The sequence below is a fragment of the Pteronotus mesoamericanus genome, unplaced genomic scaffold, assembly GCF_021234165.1.
Source record: "Pteronotus mesoamericanus isolate MK-2021 breed Mesoamerican mustached bat unplaced genomic scaffold, CSHL_Meso_final contig_164, whole genome shotgun sequence".
NCBI lineage: Eukaryota > Metazoa > Chordata > Mammalia > Chiroptera > Mormoopidae > Pteronotus > Pteronotus mesoamericanus.
This window is the reverse complement of record NW_026555065.1, coordinates 30,613,678-30,627,642: the sequence shown is the minus strand read 5'-3', so window position 1 is coordinate 30,627,642 and position 13,965 is coordinate 30,613,678. Positions and strand designations below refer to the sequence as shown.

Genomic DNA, 13,965 nt, shown 5'->3' with positions numbered 1-13,965 from the left:
CATCTTCTTAAAGCAGTCTCCTTATTTCGCCTTCCATTTTAATTGAGACCCTTGCTGGGTAGAGCAGTCTTGGTTGTAGGCCTTTGCTTTTCATGACTTGGAATATTTCTTGCCATTCCCTTCTGGTTTGTAGTGTTTCTGTTGAGAAGTCAGCTCCTAGGTGTACCGGGGCTCCCTGAATGTATTACTACCTCTTTCTCCCTTGCTTCCTTTAGGATTCTCTTTTTGTCTTTGATATTTGCCATTTTAAAGATGATGTGTCTTGGAGTGGGCCTCTCTGGATTCCTCTTGAATGGGGCCCTCTGTGCTTCCTGGACTTGTGTGACTTTTTCTCTCCTCAAATTAGGGAAGTTTTCCATCATTACTTTTTCAAGCAGGTTCTCTATTCCTTCCTCCTCCTCTTATGCTTCTGGTATCCCTATTATATGGATATTATTACGTTTCAGGTTGTCCTTCATTTTCCTCAATGCCTCTTCTTTCTTTTTGAGTCTTTTTTCATTGTTTTGCTCTTTCTGGGAGCTTTTTTCCTACTTTATTCTCCAGCTTGCTGATTCAATCCTCTGCTTCATCTAGCCTGATTTTGATTCCTTCTGCTGTGTTCTTCAGTTCAGTAACTGTATTCTTCATTTCCTCTTGTCTCTTATTGATAGTTTCTATGTCCTTTTTCATGTGGATATAGTTTGCAGTGAGTTCCTTGTAGTTTCCCTGTAGTTTTTGGTAATTCTGTCTGAGCTCACTGAGCTCATTGAGCTTCCTTAGAACTGTTGTTTTGAACTCAACATCTGATAGTTACCTGCCTCTTTTTCATTTAGTTCTCTTTCTGGGGATTCCTCCTTTCCCTTCAATTGAGGGTGTTTGTCTTCCCATTATTTGTGAGATTCTTCTCTTTTGCTTCTGCTTCTTAAATTGATTTGTCTTGATTTCCTGACTTTGTGGTATGAACTTCTATGGTAGGAGACCGCTGTTTTTTCTTTCTGGATCTGCCTCTGATGATGTCAGATGTTGACCTTGTCTGACCTGAGGCAGTCTTCCTAAGACTGAAACAGTAGATTCCTGTTTCAGACTTCCAGGAATCTACTGCCCATAGCTGTCTTCTTCAGCTGTTAATCTAGTCACTCTGCACTTAGCAGCCCAGCTTAGACACCACTGGGTGGGGCAGAGTCCCTCCTGGGGGCAGGGTTATTGGGTCCTCTCATGCTGCTGCTGCTCAGGGGAGTGGTCTGCCTGAGCCAGATGGCTGCTGCCATATGAGGGAGGAGTCAGCACTGGGATACCCCCAGCTACTCTCGCCATTCTCTCCTCAAAGCCTCTGTCTCCATTCTTTCCTCAAGTGTCTCTAGACCAGTCTGCACCCCCATTAGCTAGGGATCTACTCTCTGTGGTGGCCACTCTTTCCTCAGCAGTCAGGCTTTAGCATTACTGGGCCAGGGCTGAATCCCTCCTGGGGGTGGGGCTGTTGGGTCCTCTCACGCTGTTGCCAATCAGGGGAGTGGTGTGCCTGAGCAATATGGCTGCTGCCATATGGGGAATGAGTCAGCACTGGGATCCTGCTGGCCACTCTGTCAGTTCTGTCCCCAAAGTCTCCTTCCCCAGTCTTTCCTCAGGCATCTCTAGCCCCTGTCTTTGCTGGAGACCAGGGTAAGTGGCTGCAAGTAAAAATGTATGCATTGGCCCTTTAAACTGCTTTTTTCGCCCGTCTCTGGCAGAGAGCAACCCTACCACTTTTCCCAGCTGGTGGTTATCTGTGTACTTTTGGGGCTCTGGTGCTGTAGGCTGGAGATCCCCACATATGGTTTATTCCCCATTCCTCTCAGGGGGATCCAACTGGCCATTTCAATATCCTTTTGGCCCGTGGGTGCCCCGTTCGCCTTTTGAGTCTCTACCACACTCTTACCAGTTAGGTTGTGCTAAAGCTGATTCTTCTGTCTGTCTGAGGTTATAAGGCTCCTCTCTCACTATTGTTCAGTTGTTTGTTGCAGGTGATTTCTCCACAATTTTGTTGTAATTCCAGATTGGTTCTGGGAGAAGGTCAGTGTGACTTCCACTCACTCCTCCGCCATCTTGATTCCCTTCAGTTCCTCTTCTTTACTCTGAACAGCCTTTTTTTTCTGTTTGTGTGTGTGTATCTTCTGGTTTGGGGCTTATTTTGACATATATGTTGCTGAACTGTGAGCTGTTTGAATTTGTGCAAAGAAGCTATGAAAAATATAAGCTATCAAAATATTTGAAGTAGGGAAAGTACTTGACTTGTTTGCTTATTAAAGATTCAAAGTATTAGCTAAAGAAACTGGGCCATGGAGAAGGTGTGGCTTAGTTGGTTGGACCATGAGCCGTAGACTGTAAGGTCACTGATTTGATTCTCTGTCAGAGTGCATACCCAGGTTCCGGGTTCGATCCTGAAGGTTCAATCCCTGGTTAGGACACTTAAGAGAAGGCAACCAAGTTGATGTTTCTCTCTTACGTTGATGTTTTTCCCCTCTCTTTCTCTCTCTTTCTCTCTCTCTACCCCAGTCCCTTCCTCTCCCTCTTTCCTCCTTCCTCTCTCTCTGAAGGCAATGAAAAAAAATGTCCTCAGATGAGGATAAAAACCAAAAAAGGCATTGAGATACTTCCTCTCTTTCAAGGTTAAGGACATTAGCTTCTGGTATTATCATTCCTTTGAGTGAGTTTATGTGCTGGAATGGTACCTGATACCCTAGGCACTAAATAGATATTTGTTAAGTAAATGATTTGACATAAACATATTGCTAGAAATCTGATCACCAGGGTTCTAGCTTCATGGTATCTGGGCTGTCACCATTTTATTTTTTTTGTACCCTTATGTTAGATAGTTTATGTAAACTGTTCAAAATTAGTCTTTATATACAATTTTCATATTTGTATCAGGAATGGTTAAGATTTCACTGAAAGATTTTTTTATACCATGAAAAGTATATTTTCCCCCTAAACTATTAAATCATTCCTGTCCCTCTGATACATGGCTAAGAGATAGAGAATTTTGAAAGTATTTCATCATCTGACCAGGAACAGGTACATAATGAAGGCAGAGAAGAATTTCGCTAATCAAATGTATAGTTGGGGGAGTTGGCACTGTTTCAGTGTTACTAAGGGGGATTTTATTTCCAATAAAGCACTTGCAGTAAAAGGTAGCAGATTAATTATAGGGAAAAAGAAAAAGTACATGATTATGAAGGAAAGGATTTCTTAGTATTAGCCATGTACTAGCCAATACTATTAGCCTAATAGTATTTGCAGAGAGATTTCTCCAGACATTTGGCAGCCTACAACTGCATTCGACTTTACACAAACCTGGGAATTTATCCAGAGAGTCTTCAGGCTAGATTCTTAAATAAGTTCATCCTGCTTGTTATCCTGGGCTCTCTATCCTAGGTTCATTAGGTCAGATTATATTTCCTTGTTTTACTCATCCTCTTACTAAGTACTATCTTCTGTCTCCCATCTTAAATATCTTTGTTTTAACTACAGCCTCAAAATCCTTAAAAAGACTGGTTTATTTTTTTAAAAATTTTTGTTTACAAAAAAGGGAAAGATATTTTGTTGTATTTTCTAATTATTTTATAGTTCTCAGAAAAGGCTTTGGTAGCTTGAGTTGAAATCTTGCCAGCTCTCTATAAAAACCTCCTTTAGGATAATTTGGCCTAGTGAGTGAAGAACTGGTTCATTTGCCTTGCCTCCCAACTGAATGGAATTTATAATAGCATTTTCCTGGTCTTCTAAATGTTTTTCCTATCAACAGAGTACAGCTCTTTTAATGTGCCTACTGTTCCCACTGACTCATGAGATCTCTTGCAAAACTCAGGGTCAGGCTGAGGAAATGTATGAAGGGGTGAAACCACTATTGCAATAAAGAATCAAGCTGTACACTTACGATTAATCATCTATCGATCTCTCTCTCTCTCTCTCTCTCTCTCTCTCTCTCTCTCTCTCTCTGTAATTTTCAGTTTACAAAGCAAGCAAGCAGTAGCCTTGGCATTTTTACAAGTTTTACCAAACATTCAAGGAAAAATAATTCTACCCCTCTACAGTTTTTCTCAAGGAATAGAAAAACAAGTAAACCCTTCCAACTCAGTTTGCATAACCTTGATACCAAAACTTAACAGTGACAATATGGGAAAAGCATAGGCCAGTTTTACTTTCAAACACAGACCTAAATATACAAAACAAAATATTTACAATCAAGCAATATATTTTAAAAATTGTCCCTGTGACCAGATTGGGTTTCTGGGAGAAGGACATGGTTGGTTCATCATTAAAAATCAATTTATATAACTCAATATATTAACAGATTAGAGGAAAACTATCATATAATCATCTTAATAGATGTAGAAAAAGCATTTGATTTTAAACATATCCAATATTTAAATTCATGTGTTTATAATGGTGCTTAAAAGAACTTGCTGATCACCAGCAGAGTATTTTAGTGAACCAATTTATTAACCTGAGAATTTGTCAATAAAGGGTAAAAATGAAGTATTTCTCTTCCTTTATTCCAATGGATAACCAAATAGGATATTAGAAGGAATGGCTTTTTTAAAGTATTTTAGCTAATAAAGGAAAGAATAATATATTCAGAATACCACCATTTTTCAACCCCTCATGAAGTAATGGGCCTAGGCATTAATCATCAATAATTGCTAGTATCTCAAAAGAAAGACAACACGATGACATGTACTTCCTGATAGAGGACCAAAATACCATTATGAAGGGTTTTTCTCCCTCCCCCACCTAAAAATACTAAATGTGGTTAAACCCTGTGACCCAACTATCAATTTATAGGAAGTACCAAAAAAAAAAAATTAAAACAACATCACTTGGATACCATTATCAAAATTCAGAACAGAAACTACTAAAGAAATGACATAGTTTCTTCAACAAATAAATTGCAAAGAAAGAGAAAGTTAAAGACTGAAGAGATACAGAAACCAATCACACTGTATCCCTCTTAATTGGCTACTGATTGAAACAAACTCTAAAATCAGAAACATGATAAGGGATTAATATCCAAAATGCATAAAGAACTCATATACAACTCAACACCAAACAAAGAGTCCAATTTGAAAATGGGCAGAGGACCTGAATAGACACTTCTCCAAAGAGGATATACTGATGGCCAGTAGACATATGAAAAGATGCCCGATGTCACTGAATCATCAAAGAAATGCAAATTAGACCACAAGGAGATACCACCTCAAAACCTGTCAAAATGGCTGTCATCAATAAGTGAAGTGTACACAACAAATGTTGACGAGGATGTGGAAAGAAGGGAACCCTTGTGCACTGTTGGTGAGATTGCAAATTGCTGCAACCACTATGAAAAACAGTATGGAGGTTTTCAAAAAATGAAAAATAGAACTACCATGTGACCCAAAAATTCTACTCCTGGGTATATATTCGAAGAAATCCAAAACATTAATTCAAAAGGATATATGCACCCCTATGTTTATTGCAGCATTATTTACAATGGCCAAGATAGGGAAGCAACCCAAGTGTCCATCAGTAGTTGAGTGGATAAAAGATATGTGGTACATACGTACAATGGAATGTTACTTGGCCATAAAAAAAGAATGAAACCTAACCATTTGCAACAACATGGATGGACCTAATGGGTATTATGCTGAGTGAAATAAGTCAGAAAAAGACAAATACAGTGGAACCTTGATTCTTGAGCTTAATTCATTCAGGAAAACTGTTTGTGAAGCAGTTTGTTCAAAAACTAACAAACTAGTGATTGATCATACAGGTATCGGCATGAAAGCATTGTCAGGTGGAGAATTGAGACCAAAGTTTTGTTGGACACCTGAGCCATTTTTTCTGTGAACAGCTTGGTCAAGAATTGAATTGTTCTAGAGCTGAGATGTTCAAGAACAGAGGTTTGAGGGTACTGTATGATTTCACTTATATGTGAAATCTGAAGAACAAAATAGACAAACAAACATAACAAACAGATTCATAGATACAGAGAGCACACTGAGCGTTGCCAGATGGAAGGATGCTTAAGGGGGTTATATGAAAAAGGTAAAGAGATTAAGAAGTACAAATTGGTAGTTACAAAAGAGTCATGGGGATATAAAGTCAGCATAGGGGAGATAGTCAATAATACGGTAATAACTATGAATGGTGCCATGTGGGTATTGCAAATGCTGGGGGAACACTTTGTAAAGTATATGACTGTCTAACCACTATGCTGTACACCTGAAACTAATACAAAATAATGTTGAATGTAAACTGTAATTGAAAAATAAATTTAAAAAAATAAAAAACATAATTTATAACATTTGAGACAACCTTTCATGTTCACATAGTCACATAATTCAAACCCAAACCTGTGCCAAGGGAAATTAAGTACATTTACTGCTCTCTGCTTATCTCAAGCCAGCAAAAGGCTATTTAACAAGATCAGGAGGATAAGAGAAGAATCTGAAACTTATTGTAGGCCCAAACTGTTGTGTAAATGGTATTTGACAAAAGCAACATCATAGAATAGCACCAGAAAAGTGAAGTTTTTTATAGAGAGCAAGACATTCTGTTTGCAAAAAAAAAAAAAATATTATGCCACAAAAAATGGAAATCTGAAACCTTCAGTAGAACCAATGGTACTCCTATCATTTGAACTGTACATTGAAACAGCAGTGCATTTCAGAGTAATATCAGCATTATTTGGATAGTAAAATGAGAATAAGGAAACATAGTAGTGGTACTATGGGCCATTTCATTCAAAGCATTACTGAGACCAGTCTCAGTAGGTATTCTCCAAAGGAATCTTCTTAGAATTCTGGACAATCCTAAAACAACCCCAGCATATGGATTTCGTTCTTAGTTTTTGTAGAGTAAGGTTATTAGTTACTCAAACTCCAGAACTCCCATTCCATTTGGGATTTCCTGGGTCACAGTAATGACTCAGACTTCTGAAAGTTGTACAATCTATCTGAAACAGCATGATTTCCTACCAAGAATTGATCAATGCCATTGATCAGTACCTTTCAGTATAATCACTACTGATTTTATGCCTGATTGATCAATGCCTTCCTTTTTTTTCTTTTTAATATTCACCCAAGGATATGTTTTTATTGATTTGAGACAGAGGGAGAACCATCGATGTGAGAGAGAAAACACCGATTCGTTGCCTCTCACATGCACCCAACTAGGGATCAAACCCACAACCTAGGTGTATGTGCCTTGACCAGAGATTGAACCGGCAGCCTTTTGGTATACAGGATGATGCTCCAACCAGCTGAGCCAGGGCTGGCCCATGCCTTTCAATGAACCACTACTTTTTTTTTTTTTTAAGGTTTTATTTATTTATTTTCAGAGAGAGGAAAAGGGAGGTAGAAAGAGAGGGAGAGAAATGTTGATCAGTTGCCTCTTGCTCGCCCCAACTGGGAACCTAGCCCACAAGTCAGGCATGTACCCTGACAGGGAATCAAACCTGTGACCTTTCAGTTCGCAGGCAAGCACTCAATCCACTGAGCAACATCAGCCAGGGCTGAACCACTTCTAATGAGAGCTCTGTTCCTTGCCTGATTGACCAGGAGCTCTATGGGACCCTCCCATTTAATAACACCACTACAAGTAGACCTTTGGACAATCTCAGAGGCATCATTGGTCTCATAGATATAAACAAAGTGTCCAGAGACATTCTGCTACCCCTAAAAAATTAAGCAAGCAAGCAAACAGGAGTTAAGCCAGAATCAGCTAAAACCAAAATGTCTGAAAGTTAAGATGGTTGCACTCGAAACTTGAGACTAGAATGGCCCCTAATGTAGATGTGTCAGGACTGCAGCCAGGGGAGCAAGAGCTACTAGGATGTGGCTTAGACCAGCAAACAGCAGGATGGAGCAGGAAGTTCTGAGGCCAGATTTTTATAGAGCAATATTGTAAGGCTGTTGAATGACAGGAAAATAGGGTGCTGAAGCTGGAACTCCTGCTCTTGTAAAACGTCAAGAGGGATGAAGTGGTTTTGAGTTTGGGATACAGAATTATTAAATGGCAAATCAATAAAGGATGGAATTAGGAAAATTGGTATACTCAAGAATGAAAGACTTTAGAGAAAAGGAAAACAGATGGAACGTCTAAAAAGAAAAAATATATAGTTATTGATACTACAAATGAGGTAAACAGTAGATTAAAAAGAGGTAAAGAGAGTTTGTAAACAAAAAATACATCTAGACTTATCTTAAGGAAAGGTATGCAGCACCTAAGATCTTGAAAGCAGCCACAGAGAAGATATTATCAAAGAACAGAATGACAGAAGTATTCTCAACAGATAGTAAGTAACTTTTTAAAGTGTTGGCAATATTATCTTAGAATTAGACTTAGGAAGACACTCAAGAAAAAAAGGCAGAATAGAGGCATAAAAGCTGAGGACATTTTTCACCACAAGACTTGCTCTAAACTAGTGGTTTTCAACTAGGGAAAAGTTTGTCCCCTAAGGGATATTTGAGAATATTTAGAGACACATTTTATCGTTGCTACTGCACATGCTACCAACATCTAGTGAGGAGAGACCAAGGATACCCTTAAACATTCTAACATTCTACATTGCACTGGACAGTTCCCCCACAATAAATAATTGTTTGGTTCAAAATTTCACGTTGCTGAATTTGAGAAGCCCTCCTCTAAAGATATTTTAAAGGAAAATGACCCCAGAAGACTAGTACTCAGAAATGCAACAAACAATATTGAACAATGAAATGGTAAATGTGGCCCTTGACCCAAGTTGATATTTTCTGTATGAAATAATTTTATTGTCTTATTTGTGGAGTAAAAAAATAGGCTACTGGAAATACTGGACAATAATATTATGTAAGTCCAGAGGACAGAGTTGGCACTAGTGTTTGAAAATTCTAATGGTTGTTTCAGAGAATGACAGCTATTGTTTAACTTAACAGTTGTTTTAAAAATATTTTTTTACTTAACAGTTTTTTAAACTAAAATATTTGGTAATATTTCAAGAGTAATTGTTAAAAGAATAGAAATAGAGTGTGGAAATTTCAAGAAAGGATGGAGGAAAAAAATGGAATAACAGAAAACATACCCAAAATAATCCAGAGAGAGAAAATGAGAATGAGTCATAGAGAAAGAAGGGCAAATCGAAATAAAAAGGTGGTAGAATCCAGTCCAAATATATCAGTCTCTAAGGTTATTGGACTAAGTTTGACAATTAAAAAGATTGTGAGATTTTTAAAAATACAAATACTATCTAAAGCAGAAAAGGACATTTAACCAAAAGACAGCTAGTATAATTATTCTCTTTTTCCTTCTATTGTCTTAGGGTTTATTCTACTGTCTTTCTAGCTTCCTGAAATAGGTAGTTATTTCAGGAACAGACTGAATCCTGCACAACGACCTGAGTGAGGTTGGAAGTGAATTTTCCCAAGGCCTTCAAACAAGACCACAGCCGTGGCAAACCCTTGAGTGGTGCCTCGTGGGAGACTGAAGCAGAGAGCCCAGCTAAGCCCATGCCCATATTCCTAGCTCACCCAAATGAAATAATAAGCCTGTGTGGTTTAAGCCACTAAATTTGGGGATAATTTGTTGAACAGGAAGAGATAATTATCTGATAATAATAACACTGTATCAGGTTTCTTTTGATTAGTATTTCACTTGATATATCTCTTTACTTTCAGCCCCTGTGTGTCTTTGTATTATGTCTCTTGTAAACAGTGTATGCCTGGATTTTGTTTTGTCCAATCTGTGGATCTTTGTTTTAACTAGTGAATTTGGTCCATTTACATTATTAAAATTATTGATACTATTGATATATTTGAACCATTCTGTCATCCTAAATTATTTCAGCTTTCCCCATTTTTTCTGCTTCTTTTTAAATCTCTTCTTACTGACAAAAAAAAAGAAGAAAAAGAAGTAGAAGCTACCTATATTATGTATTTCCCACAGATAAAGGAACTAACATTAGGACACTCATCATTCTCTCTCCCCAGCCCTAACCCCTATACATGTGTTGTCAATATCTAGAATAGGAGGTTAGTGTAACGGTGGTGGTATAGTGGTGAGATAGCTTCCTTCCTAGAATAGGAGGTCAATGGGAAAAGGAGGGACTGTTTAATAAATAGATTTGGGAGAACTGTCCTTTTGCTTATGACATAATCTGGCTTTTTCCTGTCTTTCTAACTATTCTCTGTTTTCCTCAGTCTGTTTCAGCCATGTTACCTATTCTGTTTTATGAATCCATTAAGATTGTTTCTGCTTAAGGATTTTTTAAAATATATTTTATTGATTATGCTATTTTCCCCCTTTGATTCCCTCCACCCAGTGCCCCCATTTCCTCCAGTAATTCCCCCCTTTAGTTCATGTCTGTCGGTCAGAAATGTAAGTTTTTTGGCTACTCCATTACGTAAACTGTTCTTAATATCCCCCTGTATGTTTTTTACCTTCCTATTTGTGCTTCTTAATCCCTGCACCTTTCTCCCCATTCTCCTCCTCCTCCTTCCCAAATGATAACCTTTCAAATTGTCTCCATATCTATAATTCAATTCCTATTCTGCTTATTCATTTAGTTTATTTGGATTCAATTATTGATAGTTGTGAATTTATCACTATTTTAATGTTCACCATTTTGATCTTTTTCTTATATAATTCCCTTTAGCACTACATGTAATAATGGCTTGATGATGATGAATTCCTTTAGTTTTACTTTATCTGGGAAGCAGTTTATCTGCCCGTGAACTCTAAATGATAGTTTTGCTGGATAGAGTAATTAGTCTAGGTTGTAGGTCCTTGTTTTTCATCATATTGAATACTTCTTGCCAGCCCCCTCTAGCCTACAAAGTTTCTTTTGAGAAAACATTTGACAGTCTTATGGGAACTCCTGTGTAGGTAACTCTGTTTTTCTCTTGCTGCTTTTAAAATTCTCTCTTTATCTTTAACCTTTGGCATTTTAATTATGATGTGTCTTGTGGTCCTGTTTGGGTCCATCTTGTCTGGGACTCTCTGTGTTTCCTGGAATTTCTATCCACCACACTTGGGTGTGGGACCGCCTGCTCCCTTCTCCGTGCCTCTCCAAACATCTCTGCATTTTCATCCCTCCTATCCATCTTGATGTATGTGACTTCTTTAAATTCTTGGTTGTCCACACAGCTCAATTTTCTGACAATTCTGGGTGATACTTGTTTTGAGTCCAGTTGTATTTTTTTGCTATAGTTGTGCATGGAGGCGGGACGTGCCTACCCACACCTCCATCTTAACTGGAGTTTTCTGTTTTAGGGTATTTTAAAATTGGCATTCCCAGTGCCTAAAAAGCAGGATTTTTCTGATCATTTTATGCCAAGGGTATGTTGCAACCAGCTTATGTCAGCTCATGGGAGCTAATTGTATGCATCTTCTCCCATAAAATGTTCAATGACTTCACATTAGTAATTGAAAATTGGCATGTGAATATTTATACCACAGAAATTGGCAAGTATTAGAATCAGTAATTTTTGTTTTTAAATGCTAGAGAGCCTGCTTACCAGCGCACCAATGATCTTACCTGAAGTTGATCTTACCTTAATCTCTCTCAGTACCTATATCATTGAACTTAGTGCTTCTTAAAATGCCTTTTTTGGTTTTTGTTTTGTTTTTTATTTATTTTGTCTTGTTACTTCAGTATACTGAAAAGAAAGCAGCGTCTTTAACTACCTGTTCTTTTCTATATCCTGAGGGCCTAGAATAATGTCCAGTATATTGTAAGAATTTAATAAATACTTGTTAAATTAATTGGATAAATGAATAACTTGGAGTGGTGATAATTTTAAGCTTTGTCATTCTCTTCCAAATTTTCTGGAACCATTAGAGGAATAGAATTACATTTTCATTTCTTTTTATATGTGTTTTATTATGGAAATTTCCAAACATTCAAAACAGTAGATAAAGTGTTATGATGAACCTTTATGAACCCATTTCCTAGCTTCAGTAATGTTTTTAAGCCCCCACCTTTTTTCCTGGAATAATTTAAAGAAAATTCCAGACATCATATGATTTTAGTTACACTTAAAAGAAATAATAACCAGTCATATTCAGATTTCTCTGATTGTCTCAAAATGTCTTTTTACATTTGATTTGAGTCAAGATTCCAACAAGTTTCACATCCTGCAATTGGTTAGTATATCTCTTAAATTACTTTTAATTTGTAAGAGTCCACTTTTTTTTAGTTTATGCCTTTTATTTGTTAAGAAGTCAGATTATTTGTCATGTAGAATTTGCCACATTCAGAATTTGATGTTTGCATCTTTGGGCTGTATTTATTGTGTTCCTCCTCTGTTTTCTGTGAAATGGCAGTTAGTTTTAAAGGCCTGACTAAACTTCCATTCTTTTAGTGAGGATACATCATAGGTTGCACTTTTCATTTTATTACTTTAGGAGATTGTGTTGTCCCACTATTGATGATGTTAAGACTGAGCAGTGGGTTCCAGGACACCCTTGATCCATTATAAAGTTCTGCCTCAGCCTTTGACCTAATTGGTTTTAGCAACCATTGATTTTTGCAACCATTGATGGTCAATGCTTAGATCCATTATTTCACTAGGGGTTCAAAACTGGTTATTTTATTTTCTAATTATATTCTATCTGCATTTATTAGCTAGAGTATTTTTTAAAGATTTTTATTTATTTAGTTTTAGAGAGAGGGGAAGGGAGGGAAAAAGAGGGAGAGATACATCAATGTGGGGTTGCCTCTCAGGCACCTCCCACTGGGGACCTAGCCCACAACCCAGGCATGTGCCCTGACTGGGAATCAAATCAGTGACCCTTTGGTTCACAGGCCAAAGGTTGTGAGTTCCTTTGACAGTCAATTGAACCACACAGTCAATTGAACCACACAGGCCAGGGCTAGAATATTTCAATAATGAAGACATTTTATTTATTCGATTACCCTGAAATATAGTTGGTATAGGAAAGGCAGGATAATTGCTTGATTTTTTTTCCTTTATTATTTTTTAAAATTACATGTTTTTTTAGCAACTCTGTAAAAGAGATTAGATTTTTTAACTTTATTTTTCAATTACAGTTTACATTCAGTATTATTTTGTATTAGTTTTGGGTGTACAGCATATTAGTTAGACATTTATATAATACATGAAGTGATCCCTCAATAAATTTAATACCACCTGGTACCATACACAGTTATTACAACATTATTTACTATATTCCTTTTGCTTTTTCATCCAGTCTTGCAGTCCCCCTCCCCCCGGGCACCATCAGTTTGTTCTCCGTGTCTTTGCGTCTGTTTCAAGGTTGTTTATTTTGTTCTTTAGATTCCTCATAAGTAAAATCATATGGTACTTGTAAAAGTGATTATATTTTTAATGTATGTTGGGAATTTCACATATTTGCATTTTTTTGTTTGTTTATTGGGTTTAGAGAAAGAGGAATGTAGAGAGAGAAGCAGTGATTTGTTTTTCTACTTAATTTATACGTTCACTGGTTGTTCTTTTGCTTTTTTTTTTTTCCCCTTTCACTGACTGTTTCTTGTATGTGCCCTAACCAGGGATGGAACTCACAACCTTGGCATATCAGGACAACCTTCTAACCGACTGAGTTATCTGGCAAGGGCCCAGATTTGCATTTCAATCCATTGTGATTAAAGTCCATATTTATTTTTAGTAGGCATATTATTCCATTTTAGCCAGTGGGGAGCCCTTCAGGTTGGCTCTTCTGTCCTTTTCGTGACCCAGTTATTTTGATAGCTTGTTGCCTATTTCCTAAGCTCATCTAATGTGTATTTAATGTTATAAAACTTTACATTTATTTCTTTAATTCTTATATTGGTATCTATTTCCTCAGTATTTAAAATCTGAGTTCTTAGTGACATTTACATGTTTTTAAATTTGTCTTTTTTTCTCTTCTACCCAGACAATGTAAATTATATAACTTACACAATAAAAAATCCAAGTTAAGGAAGTGCTCAGACAACACAAACACCGTGTATCAGGGAGCCCAGTCCCCTTCTCC

At 37.2% G+C, this 13,965-nt stretch overlaps 1 protein-coding gene across 4 annotated transcripts in view; it reads left to right on the top strand.

The window, feature by feature from the left end:
* The window catches only part of SLC12A6 (solute carrier family 12 member 6), an 88,668-nt gene that overhangs the window by 44,878 nt on the left and 29,825 nt on the right, over nt 1–13,965 (top strand). The window lies entirely within an intron of this gene.